Source organism: Cimex lectularius, unplaced genomic scaffold (assembly GCF_000648675.2).
Source record: "Cimex lectularius strain Harlan isolate CLEC.00 unplaced genomic scaffold, Clec_2.1 scaffold33, whole genome shotgun sequence".
In the NCBI taxonomy this organism is placed as follows: Eukaryota; Metazoa; Arthropoda; class Insecta; order Hemiptera; family Cimicidae; genus Cimex; species Cimex lectularius.
In genome coordinates, this window is record NW_019392683.1 from 977,454 (window position 1) to 993,967 (window position 16,514).

The 16,514-nt window shown below is 35.2% G+C and overlaps 1 protein-coding gene across 4 annotated transcripts in view; it reads left to right on the forward strand.

Annotated features, from left to right (window-relative positions):
* The window catches only part of LOC106662489 (growth hormone secretagogue receptor type 1-like), a 313,348-nt gene that overhangs the window by 65,192 nt on the left and 231,642 nt on the right, over nt 1–16,514 (forward strand). For all 4 annotated transcript variants that reach the window (XM_024225718.1, XM_014386625.2, XM_024225719.1 and 1 more), the window contains one exon: nt 9,215–9,332. The gene's annotated coding sequence lies outside the window, so the exon portion shown is untranslated. The remainder of the gene's footprint in view (nt 1–9,214; nt 9,333–16,514) is intronic.

Genomic DNA, 16,514 nt, shown 5'->3' on the forward strand with positions numbered 1-16,514 from the left:
CCATAGAATTGGAAGAACTTGACAGGATAGCGTCGAAGTTCCCCATACAGATAGTGTAACTGACCAAGTTCTATACTTTTCATATTCAATGGATGAATCCAATATTCTCTCTTTCTCTTCTGCTTCTCCATTGCCTTGTAAATACACAAAATGATAAGTTGTTTCACTGTACCGTACACGATCATTTGAGTCATGTTATCAACTGCATATCCAAACAGTCGTTGAAGTCATTCCGTTCGTTTCCGCTGTATATGTGGCTTGTTCGGGTTGGGCGGATTTTTCGTCGCGAAATTTCCGTCACGAAAACTTCCGTCGCATACCGTCTAGTGTGGTGCCGGCCTTACACTATTGTTATTTATTACATCAGATTATGTAACATAATCAAAACGATTTTAATTAATTACATTTTTTATCTAAGATCTTGGTTGAGATGAAAAAACTAGTGTCACGAGGGTATTCAAACCCACGACCTTCAGTTCAGTATACCATTGCTCTAACCATTTCAGCTATCGTCACACATATTAATTAAAATAATTAATAGGTCAATTATGACTACTAAATTCACATATTAATCAAAACAATCAAGATTCGATTGTTCTCTGGACATATTCTCTAATCCACATTTGGTATAATAGTTTTATGTACAATAAACTCGTATAATTTCACCTTTATTACCGAAAGGAATTGTGTCATGGTTGTTTTTTTCCCCCTGTTAATTCGTCAAAGTCCCATCTCGAGATGGAAAATGTCGAAATTAGCGTCGGTTTACGTGTCGGCCGTTTTTCGTCGCTCCACTCTGACGGGGAGCCTTAATGAAATGGGAGGTTAAGCTTTTCGACGTGATTACGCCTATCTTCAGAGGTTTAGATTAAAACTAAATTAGAATTAGTTTGATTAAATGTCCCGGTTTGCTTGGCTAATCACTCCGTTTAAATTGGGACCGTACGTTATTTTCACAAGTTACCAAAATGCATTTTTTTAAAAAGTTGTGTATAAATCTATTCATAGATCAAATATCTTCATATAAGAATTAATTTTTTCTTAATGTTTAGCGTACGCTCTGATCAAATTGGGCTAAATACATTTATAATGCTTTGCCTGTAATAAATGATCTTATAATAGTTAAAGTAAAATTTAAATATTTTTCGTAAAAAATGAGAAGAACACAAGAAAATAGCATAGATTAATGCTAATAATGCTAATAATTAATAGACTGGCTGAATCAAGCCATGAGAAGATATCTTTGGATTATATTGTTTTGAAACAATCTGTAAGCTTGTTTGCAAATCTATCTAACTTAATCTAAAAGAACTTTAGTTTCACCAGTTTGGAAATTTGACTCAGATTTGAAGGGAATTCGAATAATAAAGTGATCACGTGCTGTGATGAGGCAAGAGGTCGCTGGCTGGAACAACTTGTCTGTTATTTATCTAAATCCACATAATGCAATCCAGTTGTCCAACGGTTTGTTCTTGCAACTGGGCTGTTGATTAAAATAACATAAAAAATGACAGATTTAAACTTTCCGTATTAGAATAGCGCAATAAATAAGAAAGAATTGTAAATAGCAGTAGTAATATTGTATAAGAGAAAAAATGAGCTTAAGAAACAGAGACAATTTTATGGTGTCGAAAAGCCTAATAAAAGTACAATTAAATGTAATGCGAATGAAAAATATTTATAAAATGATGTTTTTACACGATAAACTGTGTAACAGGTTAAATTAATGTAGAAGAAATTATTTATAATTTTAAATATATGTTGGTTTATTATTGTCCATTTCTTCCATTTTTTTACAACTCCAAAATGTAGAATTTTTAGGCGTAATATATTATAAACTGCTCAAAAATGAATAGGGATATTGTTAATTTTGTAGTATTTACTTTCCCTAGCATTTTTACTTTATTTTCTGTTATAAATTATATATATTATTAATTATATATGTTATAAATTGAAAGAAAATTTAATTTAGGGATTTTGAAAAATAACAAAATAAAAGGTTTTGATTCCATAATTTTATTTATTGGGCATAATAATTTTTTTAAACAATTAATGCCGTGTATAATGTCCTCTGTTAGCTACAACCTGCTAGGCACACTAATAAGGTTGTCACTAATTTCATAAAGAATTTCACTCCATTGATGTTGAAACGCTGCACTCAGCAGTTACATGTTGCAGGTTAAAAAGTTTCGCTGATCTACTTGGTGTCAGAGCGGATCGAAGTCGCGATAGCTCACGTGGTAGAGCAGCGGCGGATTTAACCGAAGATCGTGGGTTCGAATCCCGCCCGTGACGCTGACCTTTTTGTCTCAACCAATACCTTTCATATCAAATACAGACAAACCAACATACATATCCATTCCATCCGTTCACGGCCTACCGCAAAAATTAAACACATTTCTTTCTTCTGATAACTTTAAAATAGCCTTCAAAAACATTAAAACTAATTCCTTAAATTCACTAATTTCGTGGTCCGCTTGACCAATTAAATCATTACAATTCTCAACTAAAAACCTTAATTAATTGTAATTAAAACTAATCACACCCTTTTTTCTAAAATTAAAGATTCCACATCTGTAACAAATAAGTCTGATGTAATTTACACGATCAGTTTATAAATTGTCCGGCAACTTACATCGGAATTACATCCCAATATCTGGATAAAGAGGGTAAAACAACATATCTATGATTGCAAAAAAACCTAAACAAAATCCTGCAGCACTGTCTACCCTCCATTTTGAACACAAAAATATTACACACAGAACAAAACAAACATAAATAACTTTTTATAAATGGTACATCAACAGAGATAAACACAGCATCAATTACAGAACAGACACGTGTAAACTCAGTACATCAATAACACACAAAACATATAATGCAGCATATAAAACAATCATTACACTCCACACATCAATCAATTTCTACAAAGTCTAAATCCCCAACAGTTTATACTTCCTTTTCCTAATAAACCCGTCTATAATAATCCTGAAAAGATAACTAAGCCCGAACGACAAAGCATTACTCTTTTTTCTCATTCACCTCATAGAATAATGAATTTCTCTCAATAGTTTCTTCCCCCGTTCCTTCAAAATCAAACATAAATAAACAAAAAAACATTTCTATCTCACTAACACTCTCAACACGACACAACAGTGACACATCTACACAGAAAACACACTGAGTGAATACAAATACTTGGATTAAACCAAAAATTTTTATATTGTGTACATCATTGTATAAATTCATTTTCACATCTTACATATTTTGGTGGTTGTCAATCCCAGGCCCTGAAGATGTTGTAAATAAAGATCGAAACGTTGCCACGATAAAGAAAATGTTTTTCTAAACCATTTAACCATTCACACAAGACCGCATCTCACGATCTCCAAATATTCACAATAATATTGGGAACTAATGGTTTCCAGCTAGCAGTAAAGACCATGATAAAAGAAAGATGGCAGCGTCAGTGGGCTGGGTCGTCTGAGAGGCTTTTGCGCGTCAAGAGCACGAATCGTAGATGGCCCCCCGAGAACCTGAGCCGGAAACAAGGAATCGTCCTTACGCGATTAAGAATAGGCCATACACGGTTGACACACGGGCACCTGTTCTTGGGCCAAAGCCCGCGCAGGTGCCCCTTATGCAGAGAAAGGTTGCTCGATGTGTCCCACATACTGGAAAAATGCCATATCTTGGCTCCCTACAGGGAGCGTGTAGGCTTGCCATCCAATCTGAAGAAGGTACTCGAGCACTGCAGCGAGTTTCAGGGTCCCCCGTTCCGCTTTTTAGGGGAAATTGGAGTTTTTTATTGTATATAGTATGTCTCATGTGTTGGGTGTCTATATGTTTTGTCTGACCGCATGTATTTATGAGCGTGAATGGCGAGGGGTGAGGGTGAAATATAACATCATCATCGCCCCTCGAACGTTGAGAGCGTATGAGTATGTGTTCGGGGTCGATGGCGGAATATTTATAAAAGTACTCCATCGACCCCAATCTAGGTTAGTTTGAGTATAGGTCGGTGGAGGAATATCAAGTACTCCACCGACCAAACGGAATGAGTGTATTGTATGGATGTATTTATCTGTATGAATGTAGTGTTTGTAAAGAGAAGTGTAAATAGAATATTGGCTTAGCTTGGGGCTGAAATGACCTAGATATCGGAAGCCCCAGTAAAAAAAAAGTTTACAAAATGAGTTATCTTCATGTTTACTATTATTAAGTAAATCCGTTATTAAAAATGGTGATTAACATTTGTTTGTTTTTGGTTTTAATTTTCTACTTTGTTTTGTCCAACTAACAAGAATATATCGGTTAATTTAATTAAAATTAATAGAATATTCATTCACTATTTTCGTGGTCCGCTTGACCAATTAATTAAGGTTTTTAGTTGAGATGAAAAAAAGTTAATGGCACGAGAGGGATTAATAGAATAAGAATAAATTACAAATATACCCATTTATTTTTGAGCAGTTTAGTTTAAAGCAACTTTTGTATAATTTATAATGATGTTTATTTTAATTTTAAGAGTAAGCTCACGACTTCATCGAAGCATTGTGTCAAGTACCTTGGGAAAAGGGTTTTCCCTTGTTTGTCATTCATTTACACTTACAACTTCGTACAACTCCTTAAAGGCATAAACCTCAGTGGTTTCATGAAGAAGTGGCATATCTCTTACTCGGCTTGGGTTATGTTTCAACTTGTAATTTATAGGGCATTTCTCGTTTTCCTCACTTTATAACCTCGTCCTTCAGGAAACTATTAGGAGTTGAACGGAAAGTTCTTGGTCCTAAGGGAGATAACTTCCCTTCCCAGTTTGGCGGGACGATCGTCTCGTTCGTTTCCTCCTAGACTCACATAACCTGGAATTCCTTATCGTCTTTGTCTAAAAATTTGAAGAAGGCTTTAGGAATGTTTATATTCAAAGTTGATAAATTTTAGCGTACACTGTCAGTTTTGGGATTGGAGGAATATCTCACTTATTCAGTCGGTTTTTCCATCTGAGTACGCGATGTGCGTTTTTTATCCCAAGAGGAAATAATGAACGCCACAAGTAAAGCGAGTTCGAAAACCAGTCCCGCGCAGGAAATAGACTCCTAGGTGGCCTTTCATCGAAAGGATATTTATTAAGTGTCGTATTCGTCGTATTTTGCCTGGAATTGAAAAACATCCAATCCCCATCGCGTTAATGAACCCTTAATCATTATCACTTTCCACAGGCAGTAAATTTGAGAGGATAATAACGCCGTATTTTAATTTGTCACCAATTATCGCGTGCCGGAATCTACCCGAATACCTATACTAATAACATTAGGAAGCTCTTTCCCTTGGTTTTAATATAATTAAAATTGTGAAACTGAAAAGGATAACGTAAAAATTGTGTAAAGAGATGCAATAAATTATTTACAACGGTGGTTTATTAACTGATCAGTTTTAAATGGTTTACTAAAGGAACCTTAATCCATTTTACTATACTTCATCATAAACATGGAATGATCTATTGTCACAATTAATATTTAAAATATCTTTGCAAGACAAAAATGCACAAATAGGTAAAATATTTTTTCAATCCAAGTTAAATCGAGTCTTTTGCTCTACAGAAGACAATGCTTCAAAATTCTAATCAAACTGATTTTAATCATTTTCAATTAGAGTTAATATAATTAAAAATAATTCAATTTCAATAGAGTATGACAAGAAGACAACCTCTACATCTTTTAACTTTTCCTATCAATTCCATATCGTCTACGACAAACTCGTAGATGGACTTTGAGCCCTTCTGTATGAGAGGTATTTGTACTTGATCATTTTTATAAGCTTTCAAGAGTGTAGTATTCAAATGTAAAAAGAATTCTACCAAGAGTTGAGACTGTAAGTTACAAGCGTAAATATAATAGGAAGTCGATAGTAGATCTGTAATACTATTGGCTGCGTCCTCACTATGAGGTTACGCTAACTGGATCTCACTGTAAACGTATTGCGTTATCTCCCTTTCCTTCATTCGGTTAGGTCGGCCGGAGAAACGCCACCGCGAACGACTTTAACGAGTCGATACCCCAATAAAAATGCCCCAATTTCCTGTTGTCGTCGTCTGAGATATTTCCAGGGGATCCGCCATAAATAATTGGCGGAAATGGGCCTCCCAACGACGAAACCCGGTGAAACAGAAAAGTGATAGGTTTGTTTCCCAAGTCACGTCGAGGGCATCGGTAACGCCCGAGGCGGTTTACCCTGAGAAGTGTCCACGGAGGTACCGTTACGGAGGATGAGGCGTATATGCAAATCTCCAGCCGGGATCTCTCTATCTTCGCGAACAGCCTTGTTTTCGGCCTTTTCCACTTTATACTCGCAGTCTCATTTTCGACCGGGAACATTTGCATCTTGAGGTATTTATTGGATACTTGAAATAAACTCGGACGTCGTCGTAGTCCTCCGAAAGGACATCGTGTCTTTCGATTTGACGTATTCTGCGTAAATATCATTTATCTAATATTTAGTAAATTATTGGAAACGACCATACAGATTTATCACTCTGCACACAACATGGAGAAATTTCACAAGTGAACATCGACAAATATACTAACAGACCTGAACTCTATATACAAAAACGACCGACCAAACACGAACCGTAGTAACTATTGCCAAAACTAACAAAAAATTTCAATTTCTAAAATTCAGAAAACCAACAAAAACATTAATAATACGAATATACTCAAACCACTAACATTACCACAATTTGGCGGAATAGAAATACTACACTTGACAGATAGGCTAAAAAAAAGTTCTAATCATCAAGGAAAATTAAACCAAAAATAAAAAACAATTAAAAATATAGAATACGACAAAGGCTACCGTTCAGGCACAGTTAAAAGACTAATAAACGAAAGACGTATTTTTTATTTATTCTGCAAACGTCTTTGGCCCGTCGCCCCAAGCTTTACCACGTCATGTCTCCAGGTTATTCTCGGGCGTCTTGTTTTCTTTTTCCATGGAAAATTGAATATGGAAAACTGTTCGAGGAAAAATTTATCCAGTGTACATTTACATTGAAAAAACAGTCTCGCCCTCTGCTGTACTTCAACAACAAGCAGTTACCGACATCGGAGTGACGTGAATCTCCACAAAAGACTCAATAGACAGTTGTAGTTGTCCTAGTCTTCTATTAAACTTAATAGAAGACTAGGACAACTACGAAGACATTTAGGACAAAATCCCTTCTATTTTATTTTTTACACCAGTCTTTGATAAACCTGCTCTTGGATATTGCATGTTGCTTGCTTATAAGACAAAATCATACTCATAGTAGAACTCTTAATATTCATGGGGTTAGTTACTTAAAATCCAATCACACATTAGTCGTTGACCTCAGACCTCATGAAAATATTTTTTTTTTACAATAATTCTCAAATAAAAATTCAAAGGCAGCCGAGATTCGAACCCAGAACCGCGCTAACAGCAAAAGAACAAAATGGTTAAGTGACCACCCGTTTTATCGAGTGTGTAGTATACTACTTGTAGTTTCTTTCAGACAAAAACGATTAACGTTTAATTTTGCCCGGTTGTTGCCGACGCTAGATCATTGACAATTTTTTGTTTTCAATATTTCTCAAGTCAAAATGGGGGGATGATGATGGGGGGAGGAGGCGGCCATTGACGGAATTCTCAGTGTTCAGGATTGTTGGTTGACGTTTAGGGTTGGGTTAGGAGGTCAAGAGGCAACTGTCTTTTTAGGCTGCGTGGAAGATAGTTAGGATGGGACGTTGAAGAGAGGACTAATAGTTAAGTGTGGGAGGAAGTTGTGGATCATGCCCATCACGAATGTAATGTCTAGGTCGGTTTGGTTTATGACAAGGGAGCTTTAAGGATGCGGCGGAGGAATTTCGTTTGAAAGGACTGGATTCTGTGGATGTTGGGTGGCTTGACATAGCCCCACATCTCAACTCCGTATGTCGAAATAGGCCTAATTGTATCTTGTATAAGGTTAGGTTGTTGTGTGTACTTATTGTGGATTTGGGTGCCTAAGTAGGCGTCTGAGTTGTCCGTATCTTCGGTTCAGTTCTTGTATGTTTTGTGTATGTTCCATGTAAGACTGCTGCCCAAGTAGAACCTAAGGTAGCGGATTGGGTAAGATTACCTTACTGTATACGAGCACTGGTGGGAAGATAATTTTTCTAAGTGTGACGTAACTTGCAGGGGGTGTATGTATGTCAGAAGTGTAGAAGTGTTGTGGATTAGTCCTAATGTACTCCCTTGAGATACGCCGGCTTTGATAGGCCTGTCGTTGAAAATTCAGAGCCAATTCTAATCAATTTAAACTTTACATTAAAAATTAAGTAAATAAAGTAAGTAATTCATATAGAAGAGCTTCTCGTATAATTGACATTTTTTCCCCAATAACTTTCAAATCATACGCATACTTGGAAAAATTCCCAAGACTCATCAAAAATATTCGTTTATTACTAAACAATCACAACTCTTTGAAAGTTGATTAATTTTTATTATTAAATTGTTATCCCACACGTTAATAATTGAACTTGACTTTCTTCATTTTTGAAACTTAAGCTCTTATTCTTCAACAAATTTCACCAAACCTAAGTTTTCCTGATAATGTCGAAAGATAAGCCACAATATATCCGCCGGCCGAGAAATTTGCGCAGTTTGTCATAAAATAAATATCGACGAGTGGGCTGAGCTCTTATCAGAGGCATAAGTCTAGTTGGAACATATTTTTCTAGCCAAGTAATAAATAAAAATTGGCATTTAAAAAAATGCAGTGTAAAATGTACAAACTATAGAAGGAACACAAAAATTGTCAATACAAATTTATTTGAGCCTATCCAATTAATATTTAATTGTAGTTATGTTCGCATTTTTTTTTATTGATCTTCGTTTTGTCAATAGACTCTCTGGGTTGCAATAAGTAGTAGCATTTATGCCATAACCAAGCAAACATTTTTTATTGGGTTTTGTTTTCCATTTAATGGCCGTAGCTTGAAAATTATTACTGGCCTTTGCACGAAAGAAGATTATTATGTAATAAGAAACACAATATTCAATCAAACCTTGACATATAATATACATGTTGATGAATATTTTAACTATTTACTGCTTAACTTGGCGAGAGTTAGTTGATTTTTAAGATTAGATTAGACAGGTTTTTTTTAAAATTGAATATTTGACGGAAAGAAAACTTATCAAATTGTCTTTGTTTCAGCAAAGTTGTGGAGTACGCGTGTGATGCAGTTTCAAAACCGACCATTTTTCCCACGTGTTTACATCAAATTGGAACAGACATGAACCGTTGGGGGTTCGCCCGGCAGAGCCGTGTTCAGGTGAGTACCGTTGGCACTTTCTATAGTTTTCCAATTCGTCTGTCAGCCGTTGTCCAATTTTACAACTGCATCTCGTTTGGAATTTAAATGCACGTTTCACTCTTACATCACAGTTTATCGTTACGAAGTTAATCGATCTGGTTAATCTAATTTTTTCTCCTTTTTCTCTTTAGAAGGTTTATTGAATTTAAAAAAAGGTATTTTTCTAAAAGTTTTATTTTATACAGATCATTTGGGATTGTAATACTGAATATTTTGCTACCTGTCCGGTTTTGAAGATCTTGTCCATTTCATTTAATAATTAAATTAACAAATTTGTATTACTTTTCTTCTGGGTGTGACCAGACGCCAATATTTTAAGAGGTTATTCTACATGTAAAATGGGATTAAAAATTCTGCATTTCCATAGTCTGATTCTCCATGGCATTCGAGATTTTTCACTTTTCGTTTTATTTCACGTTTCACAACTATGGGGGGCTATGGTGATGCTATATTTCGCCACTAGCCTCTCATCACTCACACTAATAAATGCACTCACTCAAACAAAATCCATAACCACACAACACATAAGCAGATCTATATACAATAAAAAACCCACGTCCTCCAAAAAGCGGAACGTGAGACTCAGAAACTCGCTACCGTATCCGAAAACCATTCTCAAATTCGGCGATATGCCTACACGCTCTCTGTAAAGAGCCAAGGCATGATGGCATATCGAGTATCCTTTGCGCAAAATGCGCGCCCAGAAGCAGGAGCCCATGTGTGAACTTAGAGGTTTGTTATTTTAACTTTAAGCAAAATACAGAAGCGGTTAAAAATTAAACTTTTACAAGTTTCTGAAGTTCTTTTCTAAAGTTTAAGCGAGATTTTAAGATATGGTACTTACTAATTGCCCCTACTAATAACCTTTAAAGACAATTTCTCATTGATCAGTTATCACCAATGTAAAGTTAAACGTTAATTGCTAAAAATTTGAATTTTCGGTTTCATACGGTTTAAATCAATTATTGATTAAGAAGTACAAACTTCTATTAAAAATATTGAACGGTCTTTTACGGTCTTCCTCTCCAGTAAAAAATAACTGGACATTTGTGCAGAGGAATGAGGAATGCGCTACGAATTTCACTATGAGCAATCCAAAAGAATCTGGAGTAAATTTATTCCTTCACTTGTGATAACATGTCGAAAAAGCCCCTTGGGTTTCGTTCATTTGTTAAAAAATATGTGCAATTTATAATGTGGCTGTATCAATTTAAAAATCGACTCTATTGGTTGAATACGAGTTGTATTCATTGTTCATTTAAAACAAAACGTATTTTTTTAAACCGTTTATTCGCGATAATTGGCTTTCCGTGACTTTTATCGTATTGAAAACTATCGTGAGTAGTTTGTTGTTCTATTTTTATTGCTACTACACGTGCTTTTTGGAAAAAAAAACAGCGCGTCATAATAATATTTTTGTTTTTAAATAACATCAAATAAAATATGCAGGTATGCAAAGAAAAGCCAAAAAGCCACTCCATTTAGATTTTATCTCCGGACCAGTTTGTTTAAAAAGTATATTGGAATACTTGAATTGAAATACGCGACGTCAGATAGCTTTTCAGATTGTTTATTTAGTTTTATAAAACGACCCAAGGTTTTTTTCCTCTCTCCTGTCCATAAATACTAGCAATACTATTTTAGCCTATAGCGGACTCTTTATTTAGTTTATAATAATCCGCCGGCCACGAAACGAAAACTTATGAAAGATAACAGGGAATAGGCCGACTGGCCGATAATAAGCCCTGGAATCCTCCTGTTTTCGCTGTTTTTCGTTTTTTATCGGCAATGTTTTACTTAACTTCTTACAGCAGAACATATAAAAATACATTATTCAAAGAAAAGAGGAATATCCGGAAAACCTCTCAGAGCTTTTTGTTCGAAACTTAAATCCCGTTTGAAAGGTATTGCACGTCGATCCGAGTTCAAAATATTCAAAAACATGCGAACCGTTCACCTTGGTGTTTTGTTTTGCTTTTTGTCCCAAGGGGGAGAAAAAGGGAGAATCCCTGGCTGGAGATGAGGCCGGAATGAGACTTGCTAATGGTACGAGAAAAGTGTCGGCTTTATAAATATTAATAAGAGTCTTCTTATTGCCTAATACAGCTAATTTCTACTTCGTTAATGTTTCTCTTTTGTACTAACCGCAATCACGTTACGACACTCGGTTGTTGTTTTTCTAAACTGATATGTTAATGTCTATAACATTGGGCTTTACGGTTCTATTGACCGATGGCCGTTAATCAAATGTTTTATAGACCTTTTAATGCCAGTAATGGTTATTGCCAACGGATTAGGGCAATGGTATAATTTACTGTCTAAGATAAATCAACTTGCACCGACTTACTCGCCGCACACGTTTTACGATCCACAAATGTCACATTGTATCACGGAAACATTCCACTTTCGACATTGGCCATTCCTTTCAGATTCCAAAATATCACAATCAAGACATTTATAAAAAAAATGTATATTTAAATAAACCCAACGCGTGAATGAACAACCAGGTTATACATGGCACGAAAAAATTAGAGATAAAATATCAATCCTTCACATCATTAAGACTCAAAACAAACAATTTTTTAACATTGGCTTCAAAGACATTCCTTTGATATTTATGTCTTTAATTTTTATGTAGAGTTCCAATCTTTGCAGAGGTCATTAGACGGGTGAAAAAAAGATTAAATGCTGGGTTCACCGAGCTTTCGCCACTTTATACTGCCATCATCAGGGCTTTCCCAAAGATGAAGAGAACGATTAATATGAGAAACTATTGAACAAGTGTTTTGGATTTGAGGCTGTTGCGCACATAATACATATTGACGGTGAAAAAAGACATCTCGCTAAAAATCCATATGACTAAAGGTCCAACTATTTTTTTTGTTCTCGCTAGAAATTTCTTTCAGGTACTTTTGTAATGACAGAGAATATTTTCAAAAATTGCTTTTTTTTAATATTTAAAACTAAATTACAGCTATTTACACAAACTATGTACAAAGGATTAAAAATTAATGAGAGAGAGCGAGAGAGCGAGAGAGAGAGAGAGTGAGTGAGTGAGAGCGAGGAACCCGGTCGCCTCCGGTTGGACTGCTATGATTAGTGGATTGGAACCCTACATATATTATCTGCAGGTCGCTCAACGAACATAATATCTTTAATTTTTATTGCGTTCAGCTTGAAATGAGCACAACGTCCAATTGCGTGGATTTTGGCTTGAAAGATGCTGGTGTACATCCATGGGTTCTGATTGGATTGTTTTGGGGCCAAATAATCCTGCTGCTGAACTTGCTGGCGTCCTACGTCCGTTAGTGTACCAACAGGTAGTACATCTTTCACTGTACCTTTTCCCCACTAATTTTAGGTTCTTAAAGTTAACAGTTAATCTGTTATTAGACACATTTCTTTTAAGTTGTATTGAACTGATTCACCTATAAATATACCTATTAAGGGTTTTAGTTCTAAACGGGTTTTGCATCCAAGTTTGTTTAGGGTATTTCGGGAGTTCGACAATAGTTTTGACTTGATCTCCTTGTTGATTACGAAATCCTTTTTCCCATTGGGTTGTTTCTACTATTAGTCATTTTGCTTACTTCATGCCTGGCATACATTCCCAGTATTTGTTGTGCTCTTTAGTAACAAAATATTCCAGTTTTTTATTATTGTGACTTGTTTATACCATTTAAGGTTTAGGAATAGTTCCGAGGCTGGCTATTTTTGGGTTTCGGTGCCTCGATATCTGAAATTTCTCCATGACCTGAAACCCAGTGAAGCAACTACTTTTGAATCCCAGTTTTTTAAGATACTTGGGCAGTTCCAGACATTTTTTGACATGATTGAGCTTGGAACGCACGATGTATTGCTTTTCCGATTTTAGCTAGCAAGAGTGCTGCCTCATTAAATAAAATTTTATAATGACCTGAAAACAACTGTACAAAAGTAGCACCATAGTCTGTTAATAGGTACGTTGGGGTCTCTTCTGACTGTTCGCAGAATCTATTTGTACTGAGTTGTTTGATGACTAACTTTCTCAAGTGCTCAAACAATCCGCAGTGCTCTCTCAAGAATCTTGCTGGGGTTTGGAGTATCTTCTTCCTTCTTTTTAGAAGTTCCTTTTTTTACAGATCTCAAAAGGAAGTTATTGCATTGTTTCCTCACTTTCACCATGTTTTCTTTCTAAGATGCTCGTTGTTGTTTAGATCCATTTACCACAAAATGTTTCAGGATTTATCAACTTTGTAGCAGCCCCTTTTCTTGAAAGGAATCGCTTTTTCCTTCCCCTTTACTCATGTGTAGGGACCACACTAGAGAGGTATTCTATTATACCATTTTGGGGATTAGGGTCTGAATGACTATAATGACTCAGTTAATTGCGTAGAAGGCTGCCATCTTACCAGGGTGTCTTCTACCTCGTTACATGAAATTCTCTCATGATCAGTTATTTCATGTATTTTCATTTTCACGGAGTATAGCACATCTTTTCCTTGCATCAGCTTCTTCGTTCTTCTCAACTTCTGCGAGTCCTGGAGGCCATGGAGGGGCCAAGGAGAGATTTCTGTTTTGCGCACTTAACCTGTTGGTTTAGTTTTGTAATTTGGCATTATCCTTGACCTTTACCAGCTGCCAGGTTGCCAGCTATATGGTATGATAGTTATGTCTTTTTTTATATTTTCTTTCAAATGCGTAGATTTCGGTTCGAAAGGTACTGTGTACTTGCTCCCGAACTCTAAATGTTTGGTTTTGGATCCAGATACTTCTGCTCTTATTCGTCAGTGTACCAACAGATAGTACCTTCCTTGACTGAGATTTTAATTCTCCATTTCTAGAAAGTTTTAAGGTTCTTTCTGTATACAATGGTTTAATGTACATGAAAAATCATATATATTCGAATTCTAAAACGAGGTTTTTTCTAAAAAACAAAATCCAAAATCTCTCATTTGTTTTAAGCACTCGTGAAACGGCTTAAACGATTAAAACCCGGCTATTTAGTGGGTTCGCTAATCCTCTTAAGGATTGATTTAACTGTACCATTGTCTCTAATAACCACTGGTGTAAAAGCATTAATAAATGTGTTCAGCCTTTAAACAGCCGTTTATTCAAGCCGAATGGTATAAAATTGTTTTGGGTGAAGTTTAACTTCACTCCCTGTGATAACACGATCGTCTTAAATCCCTTGTGGCTAATTCTGTTTCATTCCCGGTGGTTTCAGTTCAACGTCATTTATATTTAATTTATTTTGAATGGAAAATTGTCGGATATTATTAAACTTCACCATATCATGATTTTTCAATAGTCACCTTATTTGTTACAATAAATTAGAAAGGTATTATTTAAGTTAATTATACATTAGATCATATTTTCTTCAATTCATCCGAAATCCACAAAGGTTTTTTTAATCTCAGATCGAGGTTGGTTGTCGTAATATTGCATTTTTTGGCTGAAATTTAACAATTGTTTTATTTATATGTACATGTAAAATTTTCCGTTCGTCTTCTCGCCTTGCTTGATTAACTGTATCTTTTTATATTACAAACCGGAGAGAAAAATTATACAAAATCTCGGAAAAACCCGTTCACCCAAGCATAAATCCTATATCGACTGGTACTCGTTGTACCAGAAACAAACACCCAAAGACACATATTCTAATACAAACTGATTAACGAACACAGTATAATTGTATTAAATGTAAGTGAGAATATTTTTGCAATTCTGTAATACTATGAAATAGCATTCTTTCAATGAAGATATCAGAACTTTTGTATTTTTTAAACACGGTCGGCAGAAGGTTAAGATTAGAGCTAAGGTTAGTCATGGGTATGGTTCCATATTCATGATTCAATATAATAGTAAAACTGGCTGTTTCTATCCTGAAATTTCTAATTTTCAATTGAACGTGATAAGATTGTTTTATGCTCTTATATCCTTGGGTGGGAAGGTAGTCAGATATTCTTGGTTGGAAAGTAGTCAAACGTTGGCAACAAGTCCTTTTTGAAATTAAGTGCTCCTACATATGTCTTTTGGACTAAATACAGAATGTTTTTGTGTGACCATTTTCTCGTCACCGACGATTAAGCGTGGGCTGAGATAGTTTAGGTTGGATTGGGTTAGTTTAGATTAGATTAGGAATTGTTTGGTTCTTATGGTTAGCTCAGGGTTAGGAACAGGCTAGGGTCAGGGACAGGTAAGGACGTTAGATAGGGTTTGGGCTTTGATTAAGGTTAACATTAGGGATAGGGTATGGTTGCGTATCCGTGATTCAATATAGTGGGATTGAACTGGGAGGTGGACAAACGTTGGCCACAAGCTCCTTGAAATTTAGTGCTAATATAATTGTAATAAAGTAAACACCATTATTTGTATCGTCTGTCTATTTATAGTATTTATTAAAAAATCAACTATTTATATGTACGTGAATGGCTACGTTATTCATTAAAATAGAGTATTGTTGAAAATGTTATATGCGTATCGTTTGAGAATTTTATATAATAATTGTTTTGGTAATAAGTTGGTATAATTCTTTTTATAAATATGTCGAAAATCAGAGGGTTCATAAAATAATAAAATTTATAACCACTAATTAAAAATTAATTTTGATCATACATGAAATATACATCGTTTTACAGTAATTTATTTATAAAAAACTTCGTTTTCCTTTTATTTTCCAACACAAAAATGCGCTAGTTTGAAAGTTGTGATAGATTGATGCAGTCTAGTCGCCTATTCTCGCCTTTTTCGCTTCCCTTTGTTTTTCCATATTTCTATGATTAATAAAATCTCCCCCTCCGTGTGTGTTCTTTGTATCTGTATGTACACCTATACTAAGCCAACAATATTAAGTGTATGAAAATTTCTAAGGTTGTTTTTTTTCCTCTATTTTTATTTGGTTTTTCAACTCAACCTTTCATTGTAATTGATTTGTTAACATTTTTAACCTTCTATATTTCAATAAAGTCATCAGCTTTGATTGCAATCCATTCATCTATCCGAGGAGATACAAGATAATCCGACTCGGTGGCTCTAAATTTGATTATCCTCAAAAGAGGGTTCGCTGATAATTGCAGAAGGGAGAAAATTCGTTTCCGATTTTCTCCATTTATTTACTGAATTAACGACCCTCGTGTTCCGACAATCGGATCAATTTTC